Here is a 26,816-nt window from a genome sequence, read left to right as displayed (position 1 = left end):
TTGTCTCGGTTCGTAACTCGATACGGACCGAAGATCCGTTGGACCAGGTTCAGAACCGGAAGATTGATGAGTACAAATATGGAGAAGAAGGTAACATGGCAGCTTATTGGCCTAAAATCCAGAAGCCACTTGCAGCGTTTTTGCACCACGTTATAGCCCTACACGTCTGGAAACTAAACGGGACAGTCATTAAATAGGGTAGCATGCTAACGCACTGTTTTAAACATTTAAACGGCACCCAATCAGCTTCAAGGCATCTTGTACATAAGCAAAACAGACGAAGGTATTCACCAAGATTTTCCATTAGCTACGTGCTGCGCATGCTACCAAAATGATGGGGGCTCTGGGGCGGTCACGACTTGTTGGTAAAATATAAAGAGATCGAACAACGGTTAAAGAAGGCGGCGACTAAAGGCAATGGCAACAACAATGACAGCAAAGATGAGGGCAAGGTTTAGAGGAGAGAGACTTTTTTGGGAGAACAATATATTTCAGATTTTTTTTTATCAAGAGGGTGAAAAAAATTTAGAAAATCTGAAGGTCTAGTAATTAAAATATAATAAATCATAATGTAAGGGATTAAAATATTTTTTTTCTCCAAAATTGATTACCAAAATAAGTCAGGATAAAAAAAACGGATCGTTAGTGCTGTTTACCCTTTATTTTAAAGGAATTTGAAAGGTACTCAATAAGGATTGTGGAGTTTGAAGTATTTTTCGATGATATTAGATTCGTTTTCAAGAGATAAAAAATAAGTGAACTATAAATTTTAGATCTAACAGTCGTAAGAAATGATGGTCGATTGTGACCGATGACAATGATGAACAATGATCGATGATGGAAACTTTGACTAGATTAAGGGATGATATTAATATTTTTTATCTAAAATTCATGAATTAAATTAGTATTTTATCTAAAAATCAAAGTTAAATTAATATTTTATTTAAATTTAGAGATCAAATTAAAATAAAAAATGTATCATGTCTTCAAACTAACTAACGAGAATTAATGACTTAGCGTCTGATGACTAAAATTAAACATATTTAAAAAGGTGATCAGAACATAACATTTTTAAAACCGATGATCAAAATATAAGACTGACCAAAAACAAAAGAGACCACTTCCATAATGTACCCTTTAAAAGTCCATTCCATTGAGAGAGAAAAAGAGGGAAAAAACTATTTAAATAGATTTAACCTGTATAAAATTCCATTGCCGTCAGACAAGCTTCTCAGTGTCGCAACTCGTCTTCCTCATCTCTATTGCCTTCCAATTTACAGACCAGGGAATTTAATTAAATAAGGTAGCTTTTAAAAACCCTAATCCTAACTTCAGCATTGGTTTCTACTCGAGTCTCTCCTGAAAGATGTTTTTGAGTTATCTGCTCTTCTTGCAACAATAAAAACATTGAAATTTGCATGTTTTGAAATCCAAACCTGTTTTCTTATGTCCCAATTCATACAGTTTGTTTGGAATATCTTCAAATTAATAGCATTATGGGAAACTGAGTTGTATATAAAGTATATACTTAATCTGTTTTACGTAATTCTTTCTTGGGGTTTTCCACAGTTCATTTAGTTTTTGCAGAAGATTCTAACATTTGATCCCTTCTTTTCAGTTCGCTTTTCACAATGGCAGGTGAAGAAGTAGACTATTCTTTGAGGGAAACCAGACCGAGCATAGGCGGTGACCGAGTCTCCGGTAATGAAAACCTTGCATCTTCCTTCGATAGCAGATGAAGTTCTTATTTGTCAGAATAGTTAGAGCTAGAGATTTACCGCTGGAAACTCCCACTGGAATCATGAATCCTTATGTCGAAATAAAGACCGGAAACTATCGTGCAACGACGAAGTATTTCCAGAAGAAACCAGATTCGGAATGGAATCAAGTTTTCGCCTTCACAGTAGATCGGTTGCAGGGTACAACCATGGAGATCAATGAGGATATGATTGGTAAAATCACCATTGCTTTGCATGATGTTCCAACTTGTCTTCCCCCTGATAGTCCCCTGGCCTCACAAAAAATTGGAGGATATTAACGGTGTCAATGTTAGGAAAGGAGAATTGATGTTGGCTATCTGGTATAGCATACAAGCTGATCGTGTGTTTTCCGAGGCTTGGCATTCGGATTCGGCGATTGTGAGCGGCAAAAGCCTTTTGAGTACTCGTTCAAAGGCGTATCTTTTGCCGAAACTTTGGTACCTTCGAGTTAACGTAATTCAAGCACAAGATTTAGTACCAGGTCACAAGGGTCGGAATCCTGAAGTTTATGTTAAGTCTGTTGGGGATGTGATATTGAGGACCAGAGTTTCCCCTGATAAGAATGTGAATCCTAAATGGAATGAGGATTTGGTGTTCGTTGTTTCCGAACCATTTGTTGATCCTTTGATCATAATGGTAGAAGATAGGCTCGAAAACAATACAATCCGACATTTAGGGACGTGCGTAATTCATTTGTCGGATGTTGATCAGAGGCTGCTACCGTTACTGGCTAAATCGAAGTGGTACAATCTTGAAGACGTTGTGTTTGAAGATGGTGTAAGGAAAGAGGAGAAATTCTTTAGTAAGATTAACATGAGGGTAAGTCTGATGGCGGATATCATGTGTTCGATGAATCTATTCACTTTGGAAGCGATTACCGGCCTACAGCAAAATCGCTGTGGACGACTATGATCGGAATTTTGGAGTTGGGGATCATGAATGCTACTGGTTTGCATCCAATGAAGGTATTGTGTGGCGAAATATGGACCTAAGTGGGTAAAGAGTGGTAGTCGACAGTTTCGATCCGAAATGGAATGAACAATATACTTGGGATGTTTATGATCCGTACACCATGCTTACCATAGGAGTTTTCGATGACTGTCACTTGCATGATGGTGATGTGGCTGGAGATGGAAAAGATCCGAGTATTGGAAAGGTAAAGATTCGATTTTCGACTCTGGAAAGGAACAAGATTTACACATATTCTTACCCCCTTTTGGTGTTACAGCCTAATGGAGTAAAAAGAGCAGGAGAAATTCAGTTAGCTATAAGATTTACTTGCACATCTTACTTCAACTTATTTCTGGTTTACACCATGAATCCTCTGTTGCCTCCAATGCATCATATTTATCCGTTTTCGTTATATCAACTCAATAGTTTACGGGAACAAGCTACTCAAATTCTCTGTTCGAGTCTAAGCCGGACCAAACCACTGTTAAGGAGCGAAGTTGTGGAGTACATGTTGGACGGAGGTTCCACGACGTGGAGCTTAAGGAAAGCCAAAGCTAATTTTTTCAGAATTTTGGCTACTTTTAAGTGCTTATCAGATGCTCGGAAATGGTTCGATGAAATCTGCAAGTGGAAGAATCCGACAGCAACCGTTGCAGTCATTGCAATCTACTGCATTATAGTTCTTAAACCACACTTGATATTGCCAGCAGTGATTCTGTGAGGTATTCAAGCAATGATTTTGCAGTGGTGGGAGCGACCGATGCATCCAACACATATCGATGCCAAGCAATTCGTTCCCGCGACAGCAGACGAACTGGACGAAGAGTTCGACACTTTCCCTTCTTCGAGACGACCCGATGTTCTCCGGATGGAACGACCGGCTTAGAAGTATCGCGGGGAGGTTCGTGACGGTGATCGGTGACATTGAAACACTGTTGGAGAGGTTTCACTCACTGCTAAACTGGCGAGACCCAAGAATTACATCGATATTCCTTGTTTGTTGTGTTGTTGGATCTTTGATGTTATATTGTTTAATTAGTCTTGAAGTTTTTCTTATTTTTGGAGGAATTTATGTAATGAGGCCTCCATTGCTGGGAAAAGATGTGTTAAATGCTCCCCAGAATTTCTTTAGTAGGCCGCCTACAAAAGCGGATTTTATGTTATGAGAATAATATTTATTTTTCTAAGATGATTATATGAACTAAATAAATTGATTTTTTGGTTTTATACCATTATTAATTTAGTATGTCATGCCATTCTTTTAATTGCAGCTAATGAAATAGTGATCATTTTATAATCAAATAAAAAATTTAATAATTATTTTGTAACTTTTAAAATTTCAGTGACTAAAAATATCATTTCAATATAAATGACCGTTTTATGTACTTTACCCCATTATTATTATTTGTGATAAACTATATATTCAATTATCCATCTATTACTTAATTTTTATTTTAGTAATGTAATTATTATTCTTTTCAAAATCTTATTTAGTGTTAGGTTTTAGTTATATTTTGTCACTCGTTGTTGAAAAATTGACAGTAATATCGACATGTCCTCATAAGATAATATCATATCATCATTGAAAATAAAAAATACAATGTCAGCATCACCATTAATTTTTTTATTGACGGGTGACCAAAATATAATCAAGACGTAACGTTAAGTATAATTCTAAAAAAATAATAGTTGAATAACCAAAATAAAAATTAAATAATAAGTAACCAAATAGGTAGTTTATCTTTTAAAACCATTGATGCTTCTATCGGTGTATCTCTCTCCTTCCGATATTGGATGTTCTTCTTCAAACTTCCTTTGAAATCCGAACTCATAATTATGCATAAAAAAAGTCATGGGCTAAGATTTAAATTACGATTATAATCACATTTTTATGTTATATTTATTGTGCTTACATATTTAACATAGAATATTATAATAATTATGAATGTCACGATGATAAGTTTTTTTAATATCACTTTAAATTCTCAAATCGACTCGTAATTTAACATAAACTCGTGAACTTCTTACATTTTTACTTAAACACAACACTAGTTTGATTTACCCTAGCTTGATGTTCCATTCATTCATCAAATCCATTGTTAGACTTTGAATAATTTAATCCCAATATGAAAGGCTTGACCTCAATCACCAAATTATTTCAAATGGTCTCAACTCCCCTTTGACACTCAACTTTTTGCACAAAAGAAGGCAGATATGAAGAAGAACGTTTCCTGTATATCGAAAAATAATTAAATCTTATTTTTAATTTTAATAAAAATGATTGTCTCTTGTTCTCATATGTAATGGGGTAAAGGAGAGGTAAGATAGTAGGCTGCCCCTAACACCAAGTTGAGAGCAGCTTCCGTAGAAGACCTCCGAATTATGAAATATCTTCCGTGGGACTCGATCTCACGACCTCAAGGTTAAGAACCTTGTGCTCTACCAACTGTATTTGTATTAAAGTTTTAGATTTTCACACATCTTATGTATTAACAACAATTCTATATAAATAAATACTTTATCCACTAAAATGTAAGAGAATTACTCCATAAGTGAGGTTATATTGATGTCATACGATATAATCCTTAAATCTCAAACTTTAAATGTGAATTTTAATTCATAAACTTATAACCTTAAACTCTAAATAGAATATATAGAATCTCATTTGTAAAATATTTTTTCCACAACTAATATATGAGATATTAATCTACATATAAAAAAATGGTTGTGCCTTGTTCCCATATGTAATGGGGTAAGGGGGAGGTAAGATAGTAAGTTGACCCCAACACCAGGTTGAGAGCAGTTTCCGTAGAAGACCTCTGAATTATGAAATGTCCTCTATGAGACTCGATCCCACGACCTCAAAATTAATAACCTTGTGCTCTACCAACTGAGCTAGATAATCATCTCATATTAATCTATATATAGAGATATTATTTGATATATAGGATATGTAAACTTCAACTTTTTTACGTCTATGTTACTTTAAAATCTTAAACTACAAATCTTAAAATCTTAAATATAAACCTTAGAATAACAAAAATCTAAATTCTAAACCTTAAATGAGACTAAGACACATGGTATGGTACTAAAATAGATAAATTTGAGTAAACTAAAAGTTAGAATTCAAGGTTTAAATTTTAGAGTTCATACATCTTGTATATCAAATAATAACTCTATTTGTATATAAATTATTATACTATACACTGACTGTGGAAAAAACATTCCACGAACAGGATTTTAATGAAATTTAAAATTTAGAGTTATAGCTTTAAGATTTAAAGTTATTACTATCAAGAATTTAAGATTATTTAAATATACAATGTGGAGTAATTCTTGGAGGCTTAATGTAAAAATAAGTGTTCAAACTATTACTTAAGTCAATTTTAAGTGTTTACAGATTTTTCTTTAAAAATATATTTAATATTTTCAACGTTATAATTTTGATCACTTATTTTTCCACTTAGCCATTCTTTTACACCAAAAGTAATTAGCCATATTGAATATAGAAAAGAAGTTACAAAAGCTGAGATTCAAACACTAAATATATTGAATGTCACCCTCTAAAGGGTAAATAGTGAATAGCAGCATCGTAACAAGTACGAGAAACATGCAACAAATCAAAATATTTAACTCTATATTAAGCATCCGGCATAAAACCAATTAGCAATAGACGAAAAAACTCGAATAGAAGAAAATATGTAATTTACCCTGAGAAGAATATGTAATTTAGGATTAAACAGATGTGGGAATATAATATATCTATTTACTAAATGAATAAATATATAAAAATTTAAGCTAATCACGCACACAATAAGCATCAATTCAATTATCCAAAAAAAAATGCATCAATTCTTCGACCGGTTTAGCTATTGAAACTTCCAATTAGATAAAACTGTAGAGGAAGAATAAAAATGCCAACATCAATTTGCCAACACCACCTATGCTACTGAAACTCAGGTGCAAAAATTATATACGGGTATATATTGACACTCGAATGATTCGTTTTTTTTCAAGGCTTTCTATTTATTTGGAGAGTCCTAGGAAGGTCACATGCCCGTCCTCCACACTCTTGTCTAAGCGTGTTAGCCAGAAGTGTCAGATACGAATATTTTAAGAAAAATGAAAAGTGAGAACATAAGTCAACACTTAGAATGTGTCACAGAGTTGAATGATGTTGCACATCAGGCAAGGGTACAGATTAGATGACACACATAAACCAGTTGTCTCCAGGGAGTATGTTAAGAGGATAGACAGACTAAAGGAAAATTTCACAGTAGATTCATAACTAAAAATGACTTCAAACACGATTACCTATGCAGTTTTCGTTTATAGAAGGGGACAAAAGATGTCCCCATATTCTCGAAATGATGATGGTTTACAGCTCCGGATCCCGCCAATCGTTAAAGATTCAGCTAAGCTAGGATGATTTCCACGGCACCATGATAAGTTGGAAAGGATCAGCTGACAAGAAAAGGAATACCTTCGAATTACCAGTAAAAGCGTATAATAATATGAAGCATACATTTAGTATGCATGGAAGTATAGAAAGTAATTACTCTTAGAAAAGTTCCAGATTTCTTTGAGAGGTTTCAAACTCTGCAGCTCCACCATCAGCAGGATGATTGTTTGATGCATTCTCGGAAGCATCTATGAAAGGGTTGTTCTTGAATTGCTCTACATGTTTGGGGTCCAACAATGGTGAAGGAACTTTTGAGACCTGGTAAGTAAGATTTTTTTTAACATGTGAATTGTCTAACTCTAATATCCAACGAATTGGCAAACTCATTAAACTCACTGTTTTGCGTTCACATGGGAGCTTTGTGGAAGCAGGTGATTTAGGAGTCTCTGGATGCTTTCTGGACAAAACCAGAGGCCGATGGAAGAGTAAATGAGCAACAGTACGATCTATGGGATTGGTCTCCGTTTCTGTTTCAGACATCCTGCACAATTATATCCAAGGAAAATAAGATGAGACTTGAACTTCTAATGCAAATCAACTGCAACAGAGTAAAATGTAGTATTAAAGGTTAGAGATGGATATTTTAAGTCTAAAAAAACCTTTCTTATCAGGGAAATACCTAAAAGTCCAGAAAACCAAGTGAAATCATAATAATACTTCTTGTTTGTTAGAGGATGTGCTGATCACTGAAACTTATAAGATCTTCACAGAGTAGATAATCCATATACGTAAGCATGTAGCTCTTTAACTTAGACAAGGAACACACCTCGGCTGTTAACAACATGAATAACAGAATAAATTTGTGGCATCATAAAGCACTTATTTTTAGTTTCTCATTTTTGAATCTTGTCAATAATAGAATGGCATGGTGCAGGATGAAAGGATTCTGCTAGAGACAGTTTTATGGTTTGATTCATTAAGAGTGAGCAGAATTCCATTCATGAAACACTTAAGAGCATGTTTTTTTATCATCAATGTCATATAGAAACAAGACTATAGAATAATTCAGTTTTGACAGAAAAAAACAGACAGAGGTTAACCTTTTGAAGGATTACATAAAATCAGGTTTGCTTTTACAATGCAGCAGCGTAGAGTTCACTAACCTGTTATGGTTCTTATCTTCTTCTTTTGAAACTTCATCCTTGCTAATTATGCTAGTGCTGCTCGTGTCACTAGCATAATGTCTCTGCATCGCACTTTGAGCCAACCGGAACAAGCTATCTTTTATGCAAAGTCTAGTTCTGATATCCAGCTGCAAAACTAGATTTGTTGGTATCACTAATTCCTTATTATCCTGCAAGGAGAGAAATGCACCAGAAAGTCGTCATGCTTACCTTTGCAATTATATCTTGTAGCTGATAGAGTACTGTGTCCTCCACTGAATAGTCATCAATTGCAACAGCGACCATATTAGAGTCATTTTTCTCTAATGAGGAATTTGGGTCAAACGATGAAAGAGGGCTAAGATCTTCAACATCCTCAGCAAGTTGAAATCGATTTTCTTGACTAGAGTTTTCAAAGAAAGAATGATTGGTACTAGGAAGAGTCAACTGCTGCTGCTGTTTCTTAATGGCAAGCAGCGCTTGCATTTGCTGGCGTCGCCTCAGTTTTTCGATCTTTTCCTGAGGGGTCATTCTTGAGGATTTTGCAGCAGTTGGAGCTGACCTATTTACAGGATTTGACTTCATAGGGGAGACATCATAACAAGGAAGCAAAGGTTGATGAGAAATTTCACGGGACTGGATGTTGGACAAGACAGGTATAGGATATTGGTTTGTAAGATTCCCATATGTGGAAGGGGCCACAAATGTGTTGTTGTATTGGTACTGAAGTGAGTCAGACCCTTGCAGCTGACTCTGGTGACTCACAACTGAAGATGGAGAAGATTCTACCACAGAGGTTGCCAAATTCTTCTCACATTGAGTCAACGGGTTTCCAGATGGAATCCGTGAATCATATAAATTCTGTACTAGTTTTGCCTTACCCATGTGTTCCATCTTTTCTTCAAATTTCACCAGCTTATTCTGCCTATATTCCTGCCCAGAGAAGTATAACTAAAATAAAACACTTACAACTAGAAGGGAATGCCTAAATCTATAATTCTGGTAAATTAATGCAATACTTTGTTTATTGATTATTTTCCGAGGAGAAGACGGCTATCATGCATTTTATATGTGCATAAGTAGAAGCTGTTTTTAGTTCATATGTTCAATCAATCTCTATCATTCCAAACTTCAATACTGTATAGGTATGAATCAGTTAACCTGTTGTCACTGTCAATAGCTATCAAACTTCAACATTTTACAGAGTATAATGTTGCCTGATAATTATTTCCCTAATTCACATAATACCTAAAAGGTGGACATTTTTAGCTCAATAAATTATAGTATATATTGAATGTAAGAATATCTATATAATTTCACCTTCTCAGCCTATTCCAAACTAAAGTTCGAACTACAAGTTATATCAGCGCATCTGCCAAAAGATTGAATGAAGTTTAAAACTACATTGCCGCAAGAGCTTGAAAGGTACTCTAATCTTCACTGGAAACTACAAAGTAGCATCACAATTAGACTAGGAGAGGCACTTTTATGACTTGATGGTTTTCATTGGAGAATATTATTAGAAATTTCATGAACTAATAATAACCCCACTAATTTGGCACACATAATAAACAATTCCAATCACATGTTTTCTTTGTAGCTAACAAAATCATTTGTTTAGATATACTTCAGTGAAAGATGCTATGTTCTTTCCCCTTCCCATATGTCACCCCAAGAAAGGTTCTATAAACTCACTCCCATATAATGAATAAAACATCATAAATACTTCCCATCCCAATGACCAGGAAAGTAGTTTTTTATGCTAAATCTTGAAGAGAAAAACCAGAAACCTAAGGCAAGAATAATAGTTAAGTATTAAGAGTATGATAGTAATACCTTATCAGCGAACTCATTAGGGATCAGATCTTTTTCAGCAGCGAGGTGAGACTTTAGTGCAGAGGTTATTCCCCCGGTTTCAGCATTTGTCTGTGAAAGTGAGTAGAAATTATTCATTTCCTTAGGTTTGGTTAAAAGCATAAGAAACTGTCGAATTGTATTAGAGTCCTAACTATGTATACTTTCATTCTTTATTAAGAGTAAGAGTACCAGTTAGCAGATATACTCACAAAAGGACTGTGAAACAAAACATTTCAAGATATTCTTTGCAAGCTGGGAATGGTAGGTATTCATTCACCAGCTTGAGGGAGAGTGTCGAATTGTATTAGAGTCCTAACTAAGTTTACTTTATTGCTTTATTAAGAGTATCTACTGTTTTAGGAGTCTTTTTAAGTTTAAGAGTCATTATTATCATTATCTCTGGATAAACTTTATTTTCCTCTGTTATCTTCTAGTAAAGTATTTTATTAGAAGTTAATTACTAAGTATTAAATATGAGACATATCTACTGTTACATGGTATCAGAAAATAAGAACTTCAGTTTGTTTCTTTCTATTTTTCAGTTTCTCTTTTGTTTTTCTATCAGAAACAATAAATAATCATACAGCATGTTGATATTCCATACCATCTCACATACGGATTTACTTCTATCTCCAGAAAATTCCACATTATTTAGACCGTGAGATGTTAAACCATCCAGCTTGCCATAACTTAGTGTAATAGACAGATTATCTTCTTGCTTATATTCTCTTTTCACTTCCAAATTCTCAGAAGTTCTCTTTAACGCTCCTAATGCAAGACTAGGAGAATCCACAGTGGTGAGAAAGGATTTTCCAGGGCAGTTTGTTACGTCTTTAGAAGAGGACCATAACTCATCAGCATCACCAAGACTTACACTGCCAAATATTGGGTCATCATTGCTGCAAAATCATCACTTGTAAGAATATTGAGCCAGATAGATGTCATTGTATATGATAAAAGAAGGATAAAAAAGGGAAGGAACATTATGACAGGATTTCTCTTTTTTCCTCTGAGGGGCAGTGGGAATATCGCACTCCTCTGTCCACACAGTCTTTTTGTATGCCAGTTTTATTAAATTTGGAAAATCATTCAGGTTATTTAATGAACGTAAAAAGTTTCAGCATCAAAAGTCCAAGAAATAAATAGACATTATGTGAAGACAACAAAGGTTGTTCCACAGTGACAAAAGTTATCTTGCGGTTACTGACCATGTTCAAAAGGAAATAAGAACTGAAGCAAATACTAATTTCTGATATCAAGTTTCAGGCTAGATTGTCAAGGAAATGCTTTCATAAGCTACAAGAAATGATCAGTCGTGCTTTACCTTAAAATTTCATCAAGATCATCAAAGCTTCCAATCTTAGCCCAGCTGTAGTCAACAAAATCACCTTGTTCTTTACCTTCATTGGGATTTTAAAACATTTTAAGATATTTACAAAGTTCAGTCATTTCTACTGTTAAGAGAATGTGAATAACAAATATTCTCACCATTTTTGAGCTACATTCAGTTACTCCAACCAAATTGTCAGAAACTTCGCTAGCCATGGAATCATGATTAGTTTTGCTGCGCTAGATAAAGATAACTCTGGCCACAAGTCCATGCTAAATATTGAGTTGGCAATCGCTCCATTTGCATTGAGGTCGGAACCACCCTCCAAATTTCTTCTATGAAGATCAACTTTAACCCTAGGTGTCTTCTGCTCAGTAGGCTTTATGGCTGCAATTTCTTTACTCCATTCTTTCTCACTCAGACAATTTTCACTTCCCTCTTGGTAAGGTACTATATGGTCATCAGTCTCACCAGCCGCACCCCATATTATATTTGTTAGCTGAAAATACAACAAAAAGGGTCCATATCACCATTAATACCATTACTTTAGGGAATCAATGATATTTAAGTAGAACAGAACAGTTGAAAAGCTATAGCAGAAATCAAATGTTATGCTCTTCATTACTCTCTAAAATCAACACTGCCGCAAAGATAATTTCACCATAGCAAAAAGATAAAAATTATTTAGAACTCTTAGAAGTATAGGTTAGGTTTCTTCAACGGGAACTATGAACAAAATTCATCAAAGACTTTCCGCAGTCCAGATCATTACTTCTTTAACTTGTGTCAGGCCCTCATTTATTCCATGAAGCCTCATAATTCTCTTTCATTTTGTTCAAACTTGAATTCACTCAAAATCCAAAAAGAAAAAACAATTACAACTCCTTCAGCATGATTGATTCTGAAAGTAAATTTGATCTCTAGAATGTTTACAGTTTCTATGCTGATTATTTAAATTGAATCACAATTCAAAGCACCCTTCCCACTAATTTAACTTCCATAACACCACTTCTTTAATAATCAAACAAAACAAAAATAATAAAACACTGTTCACTAACTTGGATGTCAAGCTATCAGATTCAATCTCAAAAGGCTATTGCTTAAGCAAGCAAACGAAATGGTCAAGATGCGTTAGTGTTTCAACCAGGAGGAAAAAACGTGATAAATAAATAAAAGCCTATGATGCAACTGTGCATGAAAATTTGCAGATTAGCTTATGCAGTCTTCCGTAACACGCCAATATCAAGGAAATAATATTTCTTCAAAAAAAATTCTCTCCAGGCAAGTCACTAATAAACTGATGTGAGCACAAAGGCGTAAGGTCTCGCTAAACAAAACAGAGAAATTTAAGCAATCTTCGGTTCATTTCAATTTCTTCCTAGTAAATTTATAATGATAATAATAATAATTGCCTTCATACTTTTATGTAATACAAAAAAATGTTACAAGAAGAGAATTTACAGGGGAAATTAAAAAAAATCTTGATGATAAAATAAAGGTTCTATCCATATACCTCTTCTTCGTTCCAATCAAACATATCTAAGGAATCCTGCAGCTAATCACAAATCCAATTCCCAATTTAAAAGTAGATACTGCAATTACTCCGCACATCGCCAATTACACCAACAATTAAATATCTAAAAAAATACAAAGGAATTTAAAACAAGAGCAAGTAAATCAAGCCTGGAAAAATGGAAATAAAATTAGATTTTATGATATATATATTCTTTTTGAAGACAAACAGAGGATTGAGAAAATTAAGCAATGAAACACGAAGACAGTAACAGTAAACAGAGATAGAGGAGATGAGTGGCGAGGAGAGGCGGAAAGAGAGAGAAAAAAAAAAGAATTGGAGGGAAAGTGGGACCCATTTCACGTGACGTGGGAGGTGGTTGGCAGATACAATGACACGTGTAATTGGGCGTATCTGAAGATGAGGTAAGGAATGAGCCGATCTATTGCTGATTCGTTATTGGGTAGCTCTTGATTTGATTCTATTTGCACTTCCGGTTTAGTTTATTCAGTTAATTTGCATTTGTAGGTGAAATATCCGTTAATTAAAGCGGTCTAAATACAGATGGACCGATTTAAAAAGAATAAATTTTATATAGTTTAATATTTTTTATTTATGATTTAATTTTATATTTTCAGAATAACATAATGTTTGAAAATATAGATCGATGTTTCATTAAATAGTTGTTTTTGATATTTATTTTGTTTGGAGTATTTTTTGTCATTAATATTTTATTTTAGGGTAAAAAAATCTATAATGTTTGATTAAATGATAATTTTAGTCAATTTTTAGAGAATTTTAATCCCAATGTTTCATTTTAGGGGAAAAAATTCATATTTTAGAGTGTTAATCATTTGTTGATCAATAATTTCCATCTACATTGGTGTCTTTTTATCTCAAAATGAAATATTAGAGCCAAAATGTATCACAAAAATAATATGGGTCAAAATGATTATTTCATCAAATGTTAGAGGTATTTTTTGTCATTATGCCTTTTAAAATTTTATATTTTAAAAATATTATTAAAATATATAATCTTAATGCAAAATTAAGTGTCAAAATTATAGCATGAGTTAAATTTAGATGTCTAAATAATTTTTCGCTCAAAATAAGTGTTTAACATTATCGACAATACACTTTTAGGTGTCTGGGTTGTAACGATCATTAAATGATTGTTATTTGACACATGTAACGTTTATATTATTTTTTAAATTTTTATTTTTTTAAAAAAACTTAAAAGTATTATTATTATTTTAAAAAAAATAATTGTTTCAAAAACATCAAAAAGACCCCTAATATTCTAAATCTCAAATCATCAACTCCTTTAACAACCATCGCCATTATCGTTGTCACTGGTGCCTTGTCCGCCGCTGTCGTTGAAGCTTCTTTATTCGGCTTGAACTCATGTCGTCAAAGATATGCTCCCACACAAAAGGAAACGCTACTAGTTTCATCAGATTTGCTTTCCAGGGGTGGCTTCGCACTGGGCACTGGTGAGGTGACTTTGCACTGACGATGGCAACTCACAACGACTGGTAGTGGGTCGGCCGACGATGGGTGGGGTTCGTCGGATAGTGAGTTAGGGATTTGGGCGGTATTTGGGGGTTTTATGATTTTTGAGAGATATAGGAAGAGATGTGTTTTCCTTTTTAAAATTTTATAAAATTTATTTTTTTAAAAAATTAAAGAAAATAAAAAATTAGGGCACATGTCAAATATTTATTGGTTGATTGATTTTTAACGAATTTTTTAACTGTTGTTTCGGCATAGACACTTAAGTATAAGGGATAAAATGTTAGACACTTGTTTTGAACAACAAAAATTTTAAGGACCTAAAATTAATTTCAAGTATAATTAAGGCACTTATTTTTACATTACGCCAAATATATAAGCAAAAGCAGAAGATAGAAAGCATGTTTTATTCCTCATTTTCTCTCTCTTTTCTATTTTCTTGTTCAGTTGTTCTTCATCGTTTAAACAAAAACCCGTATGTATTCCAATGGTTGGTTATTTGTCACGGCGTCACCGACGATTATTCTCTTCATCATGATAGTGGCTGAAACACCATTCTCCCAACACCAAGCATACTGCAAACTCAAAATTATTGTCAAAAACAAACCCAAATTTCCTTTCATCCCTAAATAGTCTTTCACCATCACCGCTTAAAACCATAGTCACAAGTAAATCAACTTGTGATACTTGATTTGGTGCTTTTCATCAGGAGAAGGGTTTTGGTTTTGGATGTTCCATCAGTCGGCAGTATTCTCTCATGCGAAGAATATCTTAAACAAATTAATAACTGAGTATTCATCTCAGAAAACACCTGCGCGGATAACTCAGTTGGAAGAGTGTGAGATTGAAGGTCATGTATTTGATCCACGTTCATCGCATAACTTTTTTCAATTTTCATTTTTAACTGCTGCTTTTTGGATTCTCCTAATACGATTAACAAAACTGGACGCAGATGAATTAAAAATAGGGTAAAATATATAAATGATCATCCGATTATATGATCTTATTTTATTAATTCCCCAAATTATTAAAAGTTATAAAATCATATCTTTACTATAAGATGTTGTTTTGTTGAGTCCTTCGACCATTAAAAGTTAAAAAATGATCACCTGACTTTTTATATATTTCAAACATGTCTTTTTTTGTTAAAAATTGACAGTCGTTTGAACTGGACTTTAGCTTGTTGATTCTGATATGATAAATCATATTTTAGTGATGTATACTAACATCACAGTTACTTTCAAGCACTGACTCAATGACATGATGTTTCAAGCATTGGCTCGATGACATAAAGTAAATAGAGACTCAATCCATAAAATACAACTCAAACAGTTATGAGATCATATTTTTATCATATCTCAATGAGCAGGTTAACGTTCATTCAGCTCAGACGACTGTCAATTTTTAACAGAGAATGACGAGTTTGGAATATTGAATAATCACATGATTATTTTGTAACTTTTAATAGTTAGAAGACTAATAAAACAACGTCTTATAATCTGGAGATCATTTTGTAACTTTCAATAGTTTCAGGAATCAACAAAGCAACAACCTATAGTGGAGGGATCATTTGTGTACTTTACCCTTAAAAATATCCATTTCCCGATTTAACCCAAAAACATTTCTCTTCAAAAAGGTAAAATACTCATTTCCTGATTTAACCCCTAAACAATATGCTTATAAAGTTTTAAACGTTATATCTCTTATTCATTAATTTTTAGATTGGATTAAATTTTTTTTTGATTGATTTAATTTTTATCGAGCCATGTTCTAGAAATAGAATTTATATGTCCGTTATATGATTCATAAAGATTAATTTAAAGAAAATTAATATAATTTAATTAAGATTTCATTTTTATCTGATTTTTAGCTTTTATATTTTTTTAAAAAATAGAAAAATAATTTAATAAAATACTAATTATTTGTGTCAATAACATAAAATTGAAATAAAATTTAATTCAATGTCATAATCAAAGTATCATATATGCTAATTTTTATTTATTTTATAAAATTCTTAAATTTTAATATTACAATCTTTAATCTTGTGAATTTGATCTTTTAAATTTAGCACACAAGTATCTTTGAGACCAATTAAGAAAGATAATCCATGTGTTACCTTAGTCATAAATCTAATAAATAACTCACATTAATCTAATTTTCTGATAAGTTTATCCTCAATTAGAAATTAATTACTTAGGTATCTACACATATTTATCCAATGCTTTATTTAATTACTGAAATCTAATTATTATTAACCGTATTAGATCACTCTTGATTGAATTAATCATTTTCAATAATAATATTATACAATTATTACTTATTGCATATATGTCATGTAAATATAATCTAACACATTTCTCATAAAGACGCAGGAAAGTACTTTGAAAGAATACTACTCAACACTCCTACTCTCATTCAACTTATAAAAAGTAGCCTTAATTCGATTGACATTATTGTTGAAGTGTTTCAACTTATTTTCAATAGTACCCTTATAACACCACAATTTAAATCGTTGATACAATATTCATCGTATATCGTTTCACTTGTATTGAGTTTGACATAAGATTATCACAAAATAATACTATCATATCATATATTTACTTCATACATATCGTATTTGACGAGTATTCCTTCTTCACCAACCAATCTAACCAATGACACCATTTCCACTGATGATGTTTTTCGAATTTTCACAACATGTATTCAACAATGAAATTATTGATTAGTCACATTTGCCTTTGTAGGCCATCCATTATCATTGATGCCAACAACACACGTTAAAGTTGACAATGTTGGTCAAGATAATGAAAATAATATCAGTGATGCTCCTATTAAAGAAAAATTAATGCAAAGAAATATCACATGAAAATAACGGTCATTGGACAATGAAACTCATTTACTTAGTAACTTCTTTTTCGATTTTATTATTTATCGATATTAGAATCTTTTTTCTTATTGTAATATCTTATTTCAGTTATATTCAGTTTTAAAATATTTTATTTTTTGTGTATTTTTAATTTTATTAATATAATCTTTCGAAATGCGCTTTTGATCAGTCATGTATTTCACACAGACAAAAAAACTTATTGATTTAGTTGTCATATAGAGTAGAGATGCACCCTATTAGTTATGCTTTTATCTTATACGAAAGAAAAGGGTGTCATTCAAAAATTAATAAAAAATAGTATTAATTTTAAAATTATTTTTTTGAAAAATGCTATTCTCGTAAAAAGGCGGATTGTCAGATTGGTTTAGTTGAGTTTTTAAGATGGTGCATATTAGAGTATTCTTTAACTCGTATTATACATAAGGTAAACTATTCGTATCGCCACTTAACTATTGATTCTTTTCACTTTGATCATCAATTTGAAATTTTATCAAAGACTATCTAATTATTTAGGTGTTGCAATTAAGTCATTGATTGTTAACTTTTAACGGAGAAGGTAACATGACTGTTAAAAATTAATATGATTATACATTTATTCCTTAATATTTACACATTGTATTAACTTAGTCTTCATTTTAATTCAATTAAATATTTATTCATTTTTATTTAATTAAATTCAAATAAAGACTAAATTGATAAAATATATAAATATTAATAACCAAATGTGTAATTTTCAATGGTCTAAGTGAAAAGATGCAATAGTTAACCGGTCATACGAATAGTTTACCCTATAAATAATGCATCTTAGATAAATGGAAAGCATAATACATTGGGCCACCGCCTTATCCATTGGGCCACAAAGTCCTTTTTACTTAATTGTAACATAATCATAAAAGTTTAATTAACTACTAAATTTATTATCATTTGCGAAACTTTAAGCATAATACAAATATATTTTACAAAATGTAATGTGATATCGTTTTTTAATGTAAAAGATCAATATCACTTTAACCGACCCATTGGTGAAAGTGGAGATGGGGACTTATGGAAAACTTAAGTAAGCTTAATACAAATATCAATTAAAAAATTAATTAAATATATTTAAATTATATATTTTGTTTATTTCAAGTGTCTAATTTAAGAATAAAAATTAGATATAATTATTCAAAAATAGTAATATAAAATTCAGTGGTATCAAAGCATGTCTCCGGATTAGTCGATTAATAAATCGAAAACCGATGATTATACTAAAAACATATGTCTTTGGTTACATACAAGAATAAAAATGATATTTATAAATCATTCATTAAATAGAATTACAAATAAAATTCAATTCTTAATATTAAAAAAAAACTATTAAAGCACGAACCAAGTGATCTCAATATTAATTAAGGGATTTGTTATTATATTTGAAGTCTCATATTCGAACATTGCATATACAGAGTAGGAATATGAAGGCTTATTATAAAAGGGTTGAAAGTCCATATATACTATATTATATTCCACCATATTTATCAAAAAAATATTATTAAATAATCAACCAATTAAATCAACCCATATTGACAGAATAATATAATCTATCCTAATATACAATAACATAACAGAACTATAAACTCTAATACTACTATGCTAAGCATATAAAGCGTTAATCGGAAATTTTTGAAGTATGATGATAGGAATCAGGGTAAATTTACCACGTTAATCCTTTATAAATTGAAGTTTTACAATTAAGATAATAATAAAATCTTAGTTTCGCCTCAAGAACGATAAAAAAAATCAATTTAATTTCTTTAGAAGTAATTATAAATTAAAGTAAATAAAATTACTTTTTACGTAATAAAAAAATATAAGTTAATTTTGATCCTTAAAAATATTATACCTCCACCTTAAATAAGAATAAAAGGTGATGCGTTGTCAACGGTAAAGATTAAAAAAGAGACACCGAGAAAATGAAAGAAAATCTGGGAATCAAAACATATGTTTGACACTTTGCATGCATGCAAGCAAGAAAATAAAAACGGAATCATATATTAATGGGTAAGCTACAAGTTTAGTACCTAAACTAGTATTTTTGTTTTGTTTTGATATCCAAACTTTATTTGTTTCAAAATCATACCTAACTTTAGTTTAGGTTTCAATTTAGTTTCTCATCGTTAAAAAATTAGCAGAACTGATGACATGGTATTTTTTTTAAAATGATGATGTGGCATTATCTTATGGCATCATGTCAACATCACTGTTAAATTTTTTACGACGGGTACTAAAATAAAACCTAAACTAAACATTAGGTATGGTTTTGAAACAAAATAAAGTTTGGGTATTAAAATAAAACAAAAATAATAGTTTAGGTATTAAATATGTAGTTTACCCTATGTTAATTTGAATTTTCTCTCTTCATTTTTATTTGGCCAGAAAAGAAAACAACAAACTAAAACATGACAGACGTGAGTTGGCGTTAACTTCAACGTTGGGTTTTTATCATTAAAATAAGATTTTGATTGCTGTAAAGAGGGTGAAAGAAGAAATTTTTCTTCACACGTGATTTGTTCTTTTATAGCCCATAGTTTTCTTTTCTTTGCTTATTGTATTAAGCACTTTATTAGCTAGTACAATATATATATATATATTTTTATAAATTTGAGTGAATAGAATATAGTATTTGTTAAAAAAATTAACTTTTTGACAATAAACGTTCATACCCTTAGCATACGCGATGCTCAAACCAAAGTCTTCAAAAGATAACAATAAGTCTCTTAATCACTAAGGTCGCTTGATTCATTGTACAATTATTCATTTTAAATAGGATACAATATATCAAAACTAAGTAGATTATGTTAAAATGATTTTTTTTATAATTTAAATATTTAAGTGTTATTAACTAAACACATTTGATTGGTTGATCAAGATGCTCATATGTGTTCATTCATTTTTTTAGGTCACGGGTTCTAGATCCACTAGGAGAATTCTCGTTCCTTCCCCTAGATTCTCCATTCTCCTCCCCTCTAAGTAGGATTATGATTAGATTTAAGATTTGTCAAAGAAAAAAAACATTACAATATTATAAAATGACCATTAAATTTATTGAAATGTTATAAAATTGTCTTTACACATCATAGTATGATAACTTTAATGACTATTTTGTAATCATTTGAAAATTTTGATGATTATTTTGTATCATTTGAGAACTTATTTACCAAAAAAAATATTTTGACATAGCTAAGTGACCTCTAATATCCTTTAAACTAAGATATTTTTTTGTTGAAATTAAATTAAGATATTTAACTCAATTTATTAAATTAAAGACTTAAAGGTTGGTTTATTTTAATAAAATTTGAACATATCTCAATTTTAAAGCATATTTGAAATTCAAATTTTATAGATATTATAAATATGTGTTATTATTTGATATACTTCAATTAAAAAAAGTAATTTATTGATATTGTAAATTCATGCTTACCAAATGAAGTAATTACTCCTATATTTACATACCCAAATAAAATAAATACTCGTAGATTTACATACCCAAATAAAATGATGAGAATTCATTATTACCAAATATATTTAAATATTTTGGGAAGTTTCCTTTTGGCGTCAAGAACACACCATTTTCTACATGGCAAGTACATTTTGTATTGCCAAACCGACAATTAGCTTCGTATGTCAATTCTTTTATTACTATTAAAATAAATCCAAGCTGTAAAATCCACAAGAAATTAATGATCTTATACTAATTCAGAAAATTATGCCAACAATGCATAAGAAGAAATTAAAAAAAAAATCAAATTTCAGAAAAATAGTTGACAAAAAAAGGGTGAACCTCATAAATGTTTAGGTTAGTTTGTTCACCTAACACAAATAATCAATATAGGCAACCATTTATTAGATTAAATAATAAAAGAAAAAACAATGAAGAATACTCCAAAATTAAACATATTAAAATAAAATTACCTTTTTAATATTTAATTGAATGATTATTACGTGTATGTATTCAAATTTGAATATACATAATGAAAATTATTATTAATATTCTTTGAAATGGAAGCATCTGTTACAATAGATTAATCCAAAGGAAATCAGGGGTTAGCTAGGCGTATTCTCTACTAATCAAGAGAAGTCCAAAAGATGGTACTTTGTAGGCGATAAGTTCAATTATATCATATTATTCCTTTATATTTATTAATTCAACAAGATGGAGAATGATATCTGAGAACTATAAATAGGAGACCCTAGTAAAGTCTCTTGAAATTCATAGACAATCTCTAGAGATAAGAGGAAATTGGTTCAAAAGAAGAAAAATAAATGGCTACCATTGATGCTCCAAAGCAGGTTTCATTTCAACAAGATGCAGAAGTTCTTAGAAAGGCTTGCAAAGGTATCATACATTGAATTTTTTTAAGCACAGATATTTTTTTTCTCCTAATGATCCAACTTTGTAATAAAAAATTGTTTTTTTTTTACTATGAAGGTAGATTTTTTAATCATGAATGTTCTTGTAAACTTGGATAGGATGGGGGACAGATGAGAAGGCAATAATTTCAGTGTTGGGTAATAGAAATGCAGCTCAAAGGAAGCAAATCAGACTTGCTTATGAAGAACTTTACCAGGAAGATCTCGTCAAGCGTCTCGAATCCGAGCTTTCCGGTGATTTCGAGGTCGGTTAGCAATGGCAGCATCATATATATTTTCTTTTTTGTTTCATTTTATATAATCAGTTCATTGCTGTTGAATATACAGAGGGCGATGTATCGTTGGATATTGGATCCAGCAGATCGAGATGCGGTCTTGGCTAATGTGGCCATAAAGAAATTAACCCCTGATCACCATGTGATCGTTGAAATTGCATGCACCAGATCCCCTGAAGAGCTCTTGGCCGTAAGAAGAGCGTATCACAATCGATACAAGCATTCCCTGGAGGAACATGTTGCTGCTCACACCAAGGGAGACACCCGAATGGCAAGTCCTAATCAGTCTTATTATGATCCTGTAGAGGATCTTAGGCCACTGGAATAGCTCGAAATCGAGCTTCCATCAGACAACATCACAAGTAATTACTGAAAGTTTTGATTGCTGTTTACAGCTCTTGGTTGCCTTGGTGACTGCATTTAGATATGATGGGGAGGAGATAAATACCAGACTTGCAAATTCTGAAGCCGGAATTCTACATGAAGCTCTCAAGGACAAGAAATTCAACCATGAAGAAGTTATCAGGATCCTGACAACGAGGAGCAAGATGCAACTCATGGCAACGTTCAATCGTTACAGAGACGATCACGGCACTTCCATTACTAAGGTATCAACGCTTCGATTAGCTCGAATAAACTCTATGCATAGATGAATTCTCAGTTAACCTCATCTTTCCCCCCCTTTTCCAGCACTTGCAAGGTGATTCAGGTGATGAATTTCTTAAACTACTGCATACGGCGGTTCGATGCCTCAATGACCCGAAAAAGTACTTCGAAAAGGTTAATGTCTTACGATCATGATACCAGCGTAATCTCTCTCTATATTCATTTACTCGAATTCGGTTTCGGTTGCTGTAGGTTTTGCGTAACTCGATCGAAGGGCGGGAACCGATGAGGATGCGCTTACCAGAGTGATTGTTACAAGAGCTGAGAAGGACCTCAAAGATATCAAAGAGCTTTATCATAAGAGAAACAGTGTGCCTCTTGATCAAGCTGTTGCTAAGGACACCTCTGGGGATTACAAGGCATTGCTTCTTACTCTGTTGGGAAAGAAGATTGAAAAATCTTTATTTGGCTATCTTCTAGTGTTTTGGACCTTATTGATATGAGTCACTGTTATCTTCATCCTTGTTTAAGTTTGTATGTGGTGTGACAATGTTTGTTTACATTTGGTTTGGTTTTAACGGAGCGGTTGTCTTAAACAATTGTATTGTCTCTTCTCGACCTCTTAGCTCGATTGATCCTTTTAATTATCTTTAAAATATGATATCTAGCTAATACTAGATTTAAATTTTAATATTTATAATTCCTATACTTATCTGATTATACTTTATCTTCTTAACACAACCTTAGTAATTAGTATACAAAATTGAATATTCATAAATTGCACAAGAGATATTTTTAAATTATGATTAATTTTAAATTAATCCATAAAATTTAAAATATTCTATGTCAGTCCCCAAATTGTGATCATAAATTATTGTTTTAAATTTTTTATTTGATCAATGGAATGACGAGATGTGATACCATCTAAATTCTCTTTGATGCTAGTGAGAGAATTTAAACCCTAACCTTTTATATGAAAAATCAACATCTAACTATTGAGTCAGGTCAAGGTTTCGGTAAAAGAAACTATTGAATTAGGTCAAGGTTTTGTTAACCTTGTCGAAATTGATATCTAAATTATATTATTTCCTTAAAAATATGTCGAAATATAATTGGGGTGGATCATACTAAGAACCATTGCAAAAGAGATTAAATATTTAACCATTAAACCATACTGTATAATTAGTATACTTTTAATAAAATCAATATTTAACTTAAACTATAATTAAAAGTAAACACCAAACTAAATTTATTTTAAAATTCAAGCCTTAAATGCACACAGAATCCAAGCCGTATGACGCTAGTGTTTTAGGTATTCTAGTTCACCTAATACAAATGAAAGATTAACAGGTAGTAATATAACTGTCTATCTTCTCTGCAAATTATATATCCTTCCACTTTTCGTATATTTGTTGATCTTATACCAAAGGTTTTGAGGTTTTCGATTTTTTTAAAAATATCTTAGAATTCATTTAAAGGTAATTTCATCATCCTTTCAACGTGGTTACAATCCTTCGACATGATCACGATTGATTATATCATTTACTAAATTTATTATATGACACCACCTATCTTACCGTTTGATGCCATCAACCCTAAAACTGACATCAACAATCTTATTGTCTAGTGTCATCAATCCTAAGACATTAGCCACCCTACTACCTGGTGTCAGTGACATATAGCTACACAAGCGAGGGTGAAAGAGAGGAGTTTAAACCCCACACCAACTGTCCATTGTTTTTTCTAATCATTTTCTCTTCTTTCTTTAGACCACCACACACTGCAACTTTCTGTTCAATCCAAAGAGGGTGAATCGTCTAAGACCGCTACATTCCTACCCAGACCATCAACAATTGGTGCAATAAACGTGAATCACTTTTGAACTAAATGAAACAGCCACGGTGAATCCCTAAAATAATACCTAACACAACTTTCCATCTCCATCTCAAAATTCAACTGACGCTCATGGTTTCCCTGATTCTCACCAAACCTCTTGCGGTACCTATAATCAATCCAGACAACATTTTCCCAACCACAATACCAACAAAACCCAGATACCTACAACCAAAACAGCCCAAAAATTCACATATAACAAAACGATATATGAAGTTTGCAAGCACAATTTCAGGCCTCCCAAATGGTTCACTACAGTTGTAGCAGCAAAATCAGCAACAACAAGAGTTAGTACAAAGAACCCTTCAAGAGCTGTTAATATCTTAATGCCAAGGAGGCAGGCGACAAAGAGGAAGAAAAAGCCTCAAATATGAAGAGCGACATAACAAAACATGCTATTGCCCATCTAAACACCCAAGTTGCTAGAATTTATCCCTATAGCCTGACCAAAGGGGGGACAATATTGAAAACGTATGCCCATCCTATGAAAATAATGCAAAAATAGATTGATGATCTCTGGACTTCAAACAACTCTAGAGAAGACTGGGCTACAGAGGAACATAATCCTCTCATGATAATTGTTTTTGTTGAAGAATTCTAGTATTTAAACGAAGGAATAAACACTCCGGTCAGTACGTGTGGTACGAATGCTTTAGTATTTTGTATTATGCTAAAATGAAATTTTCCTTCGCTCTCGTATGAGCAATAGCTAAATATTATTCTAGGATTTATTTCTTCTAAAGTGGAGTTATACTTTTCTTATCTACAATATAGAGTGTCTCATCTCGTTTAATCTAAAGACTAACTAATGAGTTTATCCTAGACGAGTCTCTAGTTTGGAGAACCGTTAGGGGCTACTCCCATAATTACATGTCATATGATGATTACTAAAGTTACATGTAGTTTGAGGATGATGACTTGGGAACCTTTTCTCCTCCATTATAAGCTAGTCATCAATTTACAAGATGCGACTCCTTGTATATTTTGGGAAGTTCCCTCATCCGCTCTACAGAGTCTTTCTTGATGCTACCTATGATATTATGATGATATCATATTAATGATGTTTCTTGGTAGCAATATTCGTCGCTTCTTAGTGAATAAATTAGACAGGTTCATCCATGTTCTATTTAGGATTGCACATGCAAGTTGTACAACTTGATTTTACGACTGCTTAACCAAAAAATTAAACACAGTGAGGGAGATTTCTTTTAGGTGAGAATGAGGGGTGATATGAGTTATTCCGCTCATGGAGTATATCTATGTTGATTCTTTTCTATCAGGAGGTGCTCCACCTCACTACATCAACGGTTGATGGTAACATTTGATTGTGATGGTTATAGACGATTCACCCCATCTGATTTGAGTGAAGAGTCCTGGTGATTTATGGTTGTGTTATAGATAATTCTAATCACCTGGTTCTGAAGATTTTAAGAAAGAGAACTGAAGAATGTAAATGTGAAGAAAAATCTAAATGATCATAATGATAAACAAAAAGATACATTTTTTTTATAAGAATATATCAATAATTCTATATATATAATATATTCGATTAGACTCATACCCAACTCAACCCAAAATGACCCAAAGATTGAAAGGCTAACCTAACTCGAAAATCGACTAACCTGATATGAACTCGATTCGACATTAACGGCAATATAATATCTAATGCTCGACTAGATCCGACCTAGATTCAAATTAAATCCAAACCAAATTTGAATCAATCATGAATGGACCCAACCTGGATTTGATCTTAATGATCCGATTGTCACGTGTTGGGCGGTTAAAATGATACTACATCTTGCATAAAAAAGTGATATTACATTACATTTTGTGAATGATATTTATATTATGCTTAACTGTTTCGAAAATGATAATAAAATTAGTAGTTTATAAATTTCTATATTATTATACTACACTGGAGCATCACGGACTCCGTGACCCAATGGATAAGGCGCTGGCCAACGAAACCAGAGACTCTGGGTTCGATCCCCAGCGGAGTCGCGTACTTTCTTTTATTACTTTCTCATTTTTCTGTATGGACGAAGCCTGAAACCAGCATTAGTCGATTACTAAGGCACCCAATGCTTCCAATATCCTTCAAAGAACAAGCTATGTGTTCTTGATTAACCTTTGATGTTTCTCCAGAATTTGCAAAATGGTGCGAAAGAGAATACGTTGCAACGCTGCGTGTCGTGATTCGATGCCTCAAAGACCCGAAAAAGTATTTCAAAAAAGTGAAAAGCCCTGTGATCCTAAACAC

At 32.2% G+C, this 26,816-nt stretch overlaps 3 pseudogenes; 2 read left to right on the top strand and 1 right to left on the bottom strand.

Moving 5' to 3' along the window:
* The first annotated feature begins 1,631 nt into the window (after positions 1 to 1,631).
* Positions 1,632 to 3,877, top strand: LOC120213381 (annotated as a pseudogene).
* Positions 3,878 to 6,885: 3,008 nt separating this feature from the next.
* On the bottom strand, positions 6,886 to 13,260 carry LOC120213135 (annotated as a pseudogene).
* An 8,342-nt stretch (positions 13,261 to 21,602) lies between these two features.
* Positions 21,603 to 23,262, top strand: LOC120213134 (annotated as a pseudogene).
* Positions 23,263 to 26,816: the final 3,554 nt, after the last annotated feature.

Source organism: Hibiscus syriacus, unplaced genomic scaffold (assembly GCF_006381635.1).
Source record: "Hibiscus syriacus cultivar Baekdansim isolate YM2019G1 unplaced genomic scaffold, ASM638163v2 tig00110020_pilon, whole genome shotgun sequence".
Taxonomy (NCBI): domain Eukaryota; kingdom Viridiplantae; phylum Streptophyta; class Magnoliopsida; order Malvales; family Malvaceae; genus Hibiscus; species Hibiscus syriacus.
Note: the sequence above shows the minus strand (reverse complement) of the source record. Positions and strands in the feature narration are given on the sequence as shown.